Genomic DNA, 8,883 nt, shown 5'->3' on the forward strand with positions numbered 1-8,883 from the left:
TGTATGTTGGTGTTGTTTGGTTAATGTGTATGTTGGTGTTGTTTGGTTAATGTGTATGTTGGTGTGGTTTGGTTAATGTGTATGTTGGTGTTGTTTGGTTAATGTGTATGTTGGTGTTGTTTGGTTAATGTGTATGTTGGTGTGGTTTGGTTAATGTGTATGTTGGTGTGGTTTGGTTAATGTGTATGTTGGTGTTGTTTGGTTAATGTGTATGTTGGTGTTGTTTGGTTAATGTGTATGTTGGTGTTGTTTGGTTAATGTGTATGTTGGTGTGGTTTGGTTAATGTGTATGTTGGTGTGGTTTGGTTAATGTGTATGTTGGTGTGGTTTGGTTAATGTGTATGTTGGTGTGGTTTGGTTAATGTGTATGTTGGTGTTGTTTGGTTAATGTGTATGTTGGTGTGGTTTGGTTAATGTGTATGTTGGTGTGGTTTGGTTAATGTGTATGTTGGTGTGGTTTGGTTAATGTGTATGTTGGTGTTGTTTGGTTAATGTGTATGTTGGTGTGGTTTGGTTAATGTGTATGTTGGTGTTGTTTGGTTAATGTGTATGTTGGTGTGGTTTGGTTAATGTGTATGTTGGTGTGGTTTGGTTAATGTGTATGTTGGTGTGGTTTGGTTAATGTGTATGTTGGTGTGGTTTGGTTAATGTGTATGTTGGTGTTGTTTGGTTAATGTGTATGTTGGTGTGGTTTGGTTAATGTGTATGTTGGTGTGGTTTGGTTAATGTGTATGTTGGTGTGGTTTGGTTAATGTGTATGTATGTGTTTGCTCTGTGTCTGAATTACATTTAGAAGTGACATTTTCTGAAAGGTAAAGAATAAACACATTGTTAATAATGTGTCATTCATACTTTACAATCAGCAGATAATTGTCAGCGACAGTAATGAGGACATTTTCATATTTTGTAACCCACATTATTGCATTACATTGCACTATGACAGTGGCTCCCAAACTTTTTCGAATCACGGCGCCCTAGAGTATCAGAATTTTATTTGAACGGCACCCCTGGGCCAAAAGTTTCTTATTGAGAAATTCTGCAAAAATGAAATTTAATTGTGCTTATAGGTCACCCTAAGATACATTTATGTGGTGGATGACAGGGCTGTGCTTCTTTTTGTCCACATAATGTTTGATTGGGAGCCATTAGCACTGGTTTTACCTTTCACACTGACTAAAAATCATTTTATTCTCTACTGGACATTCAACCTGAGACACCCCTGCAAGTGCCCTGAGGCACCCCAGGGTGCCACAGCACCCAGTTTGGGAACCACTGCACTATGATATGAATTGCACGCTCGACGGTCTTTGGCACATGGCTAATATGATGCACACAACATCAAAGAAGGAAGGTCCAAACAAATACACGTAAAGAACTGATTTATTTATTTCAATGAGCCCATGGCAGGAAGTGATAGTCTGTAATGCGCCATCATATTTTTTTACTTTTAAATTCTGTAAATAAAATAATTTTTTTAATGTTTTTGTTTCAATGATTTATGCCTTTGAGGTAGATGCACTGAATTTCCAGGTATACAGTTTGTTATTTCCTGATGTCAGGTGCAGAAACTAGAAAATCATGAAATAAACCTCCATAGATTTACCGTACAGTATTTTTGCACATTTCTCTTAGATGGCGAGCCAGCCCCCCCGCAGGGATACACTTAGGGGAGTCTGGGAATCAGAGCAATGATCGTCTCCCCTGGTGTTACTGACCGGAATTACCGCTCAGTCACAGCACAGGAGAGGAAACAGGATTGTGAATCAGAGGATGTACTGTATGGGGGGGACTAAACAATGACATAAAAGACAAAATGAATTGTAAGTCACAATACAACATTTAAGGGAATTTCTGTCAAAAGACTATGGTCTTGAGTTGATTTAGGATGAATTGTACATTAATCCAGCATATTGTTAACCTGGAATCCAATTGTTCTCCAAATCTTTTTTCATAATGCAGCATATAGTCCATCTACAACTCTCTCTCTCTCTCATATTTATTAATAAAATGGGTTTATAGTTATACCAGATAATTATCATTTCTAACCATAATTATATAATAATAAATTAATTAATTATCCCCCTATTTATTAAACACATACAGGGAGAGGGTCCTTGCAATATGTTAGAAATGAAGTGAATGCTAAGACGATCGCTTCACTTCTCCTTCGAGAGCTGGCAGATCAGTCCCACGATCTATAGAATATACTCGTATAACAATATTTTTTCAAGATAGGTGGCGGTATTACCCACATGTGAATTTGATTCACAATGCACTGGAATTGGGCCAGTGCATCGTGTAAAGCAAAGAGTAGAACTATAACAGGCCAAAAAGAAGAGCAAATAACATTGGTGTCTTAGCTGAAAGTGTTAGGGGAATCTGTCATTAGTTCAAATCCAGTTTTATCCAGTAGTAATTGCTAGCCAAATTCTCAAATAACGCATCCACCACTGGCGTTGTTTTACCATCAACCTGAAAGATAACCGTTTAAGACCTTGAATTTGGAATGGACCAGTAACATTTAGACACCACAACCAAATCTAATTTCAACATTTTATATATTTTTTTTCTACATGTCTTCTTGCCTTGCTTCTTGTTCCCTGTGTCTGATTCACAACCATAATAATGTTGTGATTAATCGGATGCGTGTGCCCTGGTAAGGTGTTTTTTTTTCTTCCCACGGCTTGTGCATAATTATTTGGTACAATAGCCAGAGTGCCCATTTTGAAACCACTGGTTCATAAATCACCAGTAATACTGGGCGGGAATGGTGGTACCTGTGCTTTTTCTCACCAGGGTTAGCAAAACTCATGTGATACAGCATATCTGTTTTTCTTTTCTCCAACCTGTTACACAAACTTTGTCATTTACAGGAACAATGGACTCATATGGTAATTGCCAACGTGCATAGATATTACAGTATTATTATTATTATTATTATTATTATTATTATTATTATTATATTACACTCTTGTGGAATATTACTCTGGTCATTGCTGATGGGCTTCCTCTAAGTGCTACTAAAATATTGAAGCCAATTAAGCCTGTGTAGCAATTGGTAATAAATGTGTGTCTCAATGCATCTGTCTCTCACCAAAAATAAAATCAGCATATATAAATCAATCCTATTTATTTACTTTAGTCACAAACTGAGCCTGCAATCTGGAGTGTCCTGTCCCTCAGTGGAGCTACAGTAGTTAGTAAGGACCAGCCTTCAATATCATTACTACTCCAAAATATATATATGTTCAACCAGGACTCAAAGCTAGGAGACTGTTTATTTACCTCTGGTGGTATTAAAAGACCATGAGTACATAAACAACATATGTGCACCACCTCTACAGATCCAGCAGGACAACAGTACTAGAGAAAGTACTAATTTATTGTGTTCCATCACGATACCCTGGCACAATGACTAATGTGACTCGCACGATGTCACTACTATCATTTCCGGCCTAAGATACAAATCTCAGACTAGCTTTAATTAGGTCTGTAAATTGGGATTAAAGGGGAAGTAATATACAAAGTCAAGTAAAACAGTGTAAAGTTATAAAAAATGTTAGGCATAAGAATGGGTTAAATATACAAACACAGAAAAAAAAACAAGCTCAGCAATTATATATATCTATCTATATTCCTTCTGCCAGTTAAACAATCCCTACAGTATAATGTAGTCAAGGACATGCAACAGTTAAAGCTTCTTAAAAATAAAAACTTTTATCATTGACTTAGCACAGATACTTCAGCTTGTCTGGACAATGCAAGGATCACAGATGTGGAATAACTACGTAAGATGACAATAAAACCAGATATTGATGTTACTATAATGGCACTGATACAGGGATTGCATAAAGCTTTTCTTTATTTCAAGCTATAAAAGGATAAGTGATATTTTTACCTTTTAACACATTCCAAATGAAGCAGAAAGGAGCTTGGCGTGACCAAAAGCCGTGGTTGCTGTGTCAGAGCCCCTCTTACCCGGATTCAGGCTCGGTCGCACACAGATATACAACTGCTGCACATTAAATTGATCAGTGTAATCTAGCAATGTATTCTTGTCACTTCTATGAGTTGTAACTCCGCAAAGAAGTTGCACATTTTGAGAAAAAAAGAGGCTTGGAGCGGTCGAGTGGCACAAGACCTGGCGCACAAGGAGGGGCTATTTGGCACAACTGAAGCGACGGTAAGAAAGGCCACATCTGTGTGCTGAGCCCAGGATGCGCCAGGTTTGTGTCACACCTACATTAGATACACTTCAAGTCATCTTTACAAAAAAAAAAATAATTATTAGAGAATTAGAGACATGAGTGGAACATCCTGTTGTGGGTTTGATTATAAACCATCTCTGCGTTTTGATTTTGGATTTCATTACAATTGGTCAAGAACAGATAAAATCATGTAAACTTAGAGCTTTTTTTTGTTCCTACATTGGTAATCTTATATATAATGACATTTATATTCAGTAATTAACAGTCATTTACTTTACATTTTTGAATGACCATCTCACAACTGTCAATATTGTTACTAGGAAACTACTTTTTCAATCTATACCGGTGAAGAAAAGGTCTTCTGGGAACAATATGTAAGATCGGGCAACTCCCAATCCATTCATTGCCTGATGGTGTAAAACGGAATCAGTATGAATTACCGCCAGACCTAAACACGGTGGATGAAATATCGACACCGGAGGGCCAACACTTGAAGATCCCGATCGAGGTGAGTAATACCCCTAACCCGCCCCTCTCCCCCCCTAACTCTAACCCTCCCTTAGGGGTCACTAACCCTAACCTCCCCCCTTGTGCATTACCCTAATCTCCCCCCAGGGGTGCCTAAACCTAACCTCCCCTCCCCGCACCCTACACCTAACCCTCCTGCAGGGTGCCTAAACCAAACCTACCCCCGGTGGTGCCTGACACTAACCCTCCCTTCTCCTAGCCTAACCCTAACCCTCCCAGGGAGGTGCCCAACCCTAAGTCCCTAAACCTAAAACTCCCCCCCCGCGCGCAGCTATGCGCTCCCGACGCCTGGCTTACCTATGTTCAGTATGGTTGGTGTCGGGATTTTGGTTTGGAACTAATGATAGGTGTAGGTAATTAGACGCCTATCATTAGTCCTATGCTGGGATTTCACTGTCGGGAAGCCGGCTGTCGGCATTTCGACCACAGGCTTCCTGACTACATCCAGTGTAAAACATCAGCGGGATTCACACTGAAAGGGAAACATCACTAATGAGCGCAGTAATTTGTTGCTAAAAAAAGAGCTAATACCACATAAAGACAGTGGTAAGGAAAGGCTCAGACCATGGCCACGTTTGCTAGAAGTGGTCCTGCTACTCTTCTTACAGGTACTAGAATTCCTGGTGCCAAAGCAATTGAAGTCTAGGGGCTAAACATTGAATTTTCAAAGCCACCAATGATTGTGATGGGTCTAAGTAAATGAGAGAGAATTAGGGAGAATCCTCGGGTGACTCTCTGAGGTCACAAAAACAGATGTGACTTATGTATGATCTCACAGAGGTAATTCCAGTCTCTAAATCTGTATACTAATAACATGACAAAATAGAAGTGAGAGATCACAAACGAGAAATAATAGGATGTGGGTTTAAATTTATGTGACTCTTTGGTAAATGATAATATATAAGAGTGATGGGATGGAGAACATACAGTATAAGACCTGCACTGGTCTCTGGAAATGATCCGTTTGTGGGGTATCGTTCAGAGAGTAATACAAGTCTTTATTGCAATTTGCTACATTGTCTTTGTGGTTCTTCTCTGGATCAGGAATGTTCTAAACAACAACTGACATGGGCTAGATTCCAGGGCTTACTTTCTGGCTTGTCACATAGTTCCTCAAAGCTTTAGAGTGGCAATGTATTAAGGCACGCTGTCTGTAATAAAAAATGGAAAGGAATTTGCTTCTAGACATAAAGTGACAATTAAATAATTTTTGATTCAATCCTATAAACGTTCATAGAGAGAGTGAAACATTTGGGGCTCTGGGCCTGATTCAGAGCCGCTCGTAAGCGGCCGCTCCTTCGCTCCGAGCTATGTTCGCACATCTGCGCATGCGTATGGGTTGTAATGCGTATGCGCCAACCAGTCAGTGCGGTCGGAAATCGTGTGCTCGCAAAATAGCGAATGCCTGCTAATTTGAGTGACAGGAGGAGGCGTATGTGGGTGGTAACAGGGGAAGGTGCTTGAAAACGGGGAGTGGTGATCCGAACGCAGGCGTGCCAAACGGTCAAAACGGGCGTTTTAAGGGTGTGCATAATTAACAAAGCAGCGTCATTGACCATGTCACTTGGTTGTCTTTTAGTCTGAACTGCTCGCATGATTGCGGTAGGAAAATGCTACCACAAGAATAGCGAGCAGTTCATACGCCGTTCGATGTACTCGATTAATATAATAAATAGCGGAGATGACGTATGATGCGAGCGGCCAGGGGGCATTTTTTCAAAATAGTGAGCGCATGTTTAGTTCGCTCGTTCAGACATAGAGGCGTCAACAGACCGCAAAGAGCGAGCGCTTAATTTAAATATCCGGCACCTTTTTTAGAACGACCGTCCACAAATAGTGTCCGGCTCTGAATCAGGCCCTCTATTTACTACAAACCGCATTTTGAATGCAGATTGTATTGTGATATTACCGACTGAATTGCCTGCAGTGATCAGGGCTCCGGTGATGTCCTCCATGGCTCCGGTCAGCTGACATCCCATCCTGCACTGGGAACCTGTCACCTGATGACCGGGTCCCATTGCAGGATGGGAGACCAGCTGACCGGAGGGAGGACATCACCGGAGCACCGATCTCCGGTCCCTGGTAAGTTATTTTTTTATTTTGCAATTTTTTTTTTTTTTTAGTGCATCAGCGTGTGGTGTGTGTAGCAGTGTATCAGCGTGTGGTGTGTAGCAGTGATCAGTGTGTGGTGTGTGTAGCAGAGATCAGTGTGTGGTCTGTGTAGCAGTGATCAGAGTCTGGTCTGTGTAGCAGTGATCAGCGTGTGGTGTGTGTAGCAGTGATCAGCGTGTGGTGTGTAGCAGTGATCAGCGTGGGGTGTGTGTAGCAGAGATCAGCGTGTGGTGTGTGTAGCAGTGATCAGCGTGTGGTCTGTGTAGCAGTGATCAGCGTGTGGTCTGTGTAGCAGTGATCAGCGTGTGGTGTGTGTAGCAGTGATCAGCGTGTGGTGTGTGTAGCAGTGATCAGCGTGTGGTCTGTTTAGCAGTGATCAGCGTTTGGTGTGTGTAGCAGTGATCAGCGTGTGGTGTATGTAGCAGTGATCAGCGTGTGGTCTGTTTAGCAGTGATCAGCGTGTGGTGTGTGTAGCAGTGATCAGCGTGTGGTGTGTGTAGCAGTGATCAGCGTGTGGTGTGTGTAGCAGTGATCAGAGTGTGGTGTGTGTGTTGCAGAGATCAGCGTGTGGTCTGTGTAGCAGTGATCAGCGTGTGGTGTGTGTAGCAGAGATCAGCGTGTGGTGTGTGTAGCAGTGATCAGAGTGTGGTCTGTGTAGCAGTGATCAGCGTGTGGTGTGTGTAGCAGTGATCAGCGTGTGGTGTGTGTAGCCGTGATCAGTGTGTGGTGTGTGTAGCAGAGATCAGCGTGTGGTGTGTGTTACAGTGATCAGCATGTGGTGTGTGTAGCAGTGATCAGCGTGTGGTGTGTGTGTAGCAGTGATCAGCGTGTGGTCTGTGTAGCAGTGATCAGCGTGTGGTGTGTGTAGCAGTGATCAGCGTGGGGTGTGTGTAGCAGTGATCAGCGTGTGGTGTGTGTAGCAGTGATCAGCGTGTGGTCTGTGTAGCAGTGATCAGCGTGGGGTGTGTGTAGCAGTGATCAGCGTGTGGTGTGTGTAGCAGTGATCAGCATGTGGTGTGTGTAGCAGAGATCAGCGTGTGGTGTATGTAGCAGAGATCAGTGTGTGGTCTGTGTAGCAGTGATCAGCATGTGGTGTGTGTAGCAGTGATCAGCGTGTGGTGTGTGTAGCCGTGATCAGTGTGTGATCTGTGTAGCAGTGATCAGCATGTGGTGTGTGTAGCAGAGATCAGCGTGCGGTGTGTGTAGCAGTGATCAGTGTGTGGTCTGTGTAGCAGTGACCAGCGTGTGGTGTGTGTAGCAGTGATCAGTGTGTGGGGTGTGTAGCAGTGATCAGCGTGTGGTCTGTGTAGCAGAGATCAGCGTGTGGTGTGTGTAGCAGTGATCAGCGTGTGGTGTGTGTAGCAGTGATCAGCGTGTGGTGTGTGTAGCAGTGATCAGCGTGTGGTGTGTAGCAGTGATCAGCGTGTGGTGTGTAGCAGTGATCAGCGTGTGGTGTGTGTAGCAGTGATCAGCGTGTGGTGTGTAGCAGTGATCAGCGTGTGGTGTGTGTAGCAGAGATCAGCGTGTGGTGTGTGTAGCAGTGATCAGCGTTTGGTGTGTGTAGCAGTGATCAGCGTGTGGTGTGTGTAGCAGTGATCAGTGTGGTCTGTTTAGACCACAGAGCTGATCACTGGGGCTGGCTCTGGGCTCTGCTCTGCATGTTAGAGCAGGGCAGGAGTCCGGTAACCGGGGGAGACCCTGGATAACGCCACCTCCAGGTGGCGTTATTATCACAGGGCTTCCCCCGGTATTTTTTCACAATTTATTTTTAGTAACTATCAGACAGATCACATTTCCCATTACAATTATGGGAAATGCGATCTGATTATTAAAAATAAGTAATAATTAGGGGTTGGAGTAGAATTTTACGAATTCTACTCCAATTGCCCTTTAGTAACTTTAGGTGAATCTAAAATAATGTGAAAAGAGTGTGAAAACACAAAACAGCCTTTATCACTTTATTTTAGTAAAAATAATGATAATAGATAGAGCCCTTGGAGAGCTGTCAGACTGGGCCTGGATTTCAAATGTAACA

Source organism: Taudactylus pleione, unplaced genomic scaffold (assembly GCF_031769625.1).
Source record: "Taudactylus pleione unplaced genomic scaffold, aTauple2 ptg000124l, whole genome shotgun sequence".
In the NCBI taxonomy this organism is placed as follows: domain Eukaryota; kingdom Metazoa; phylum Chordata; class Amphibia; order Anura; family Myobatrachidae; genus Taudactylus; species Taudactylus pleione.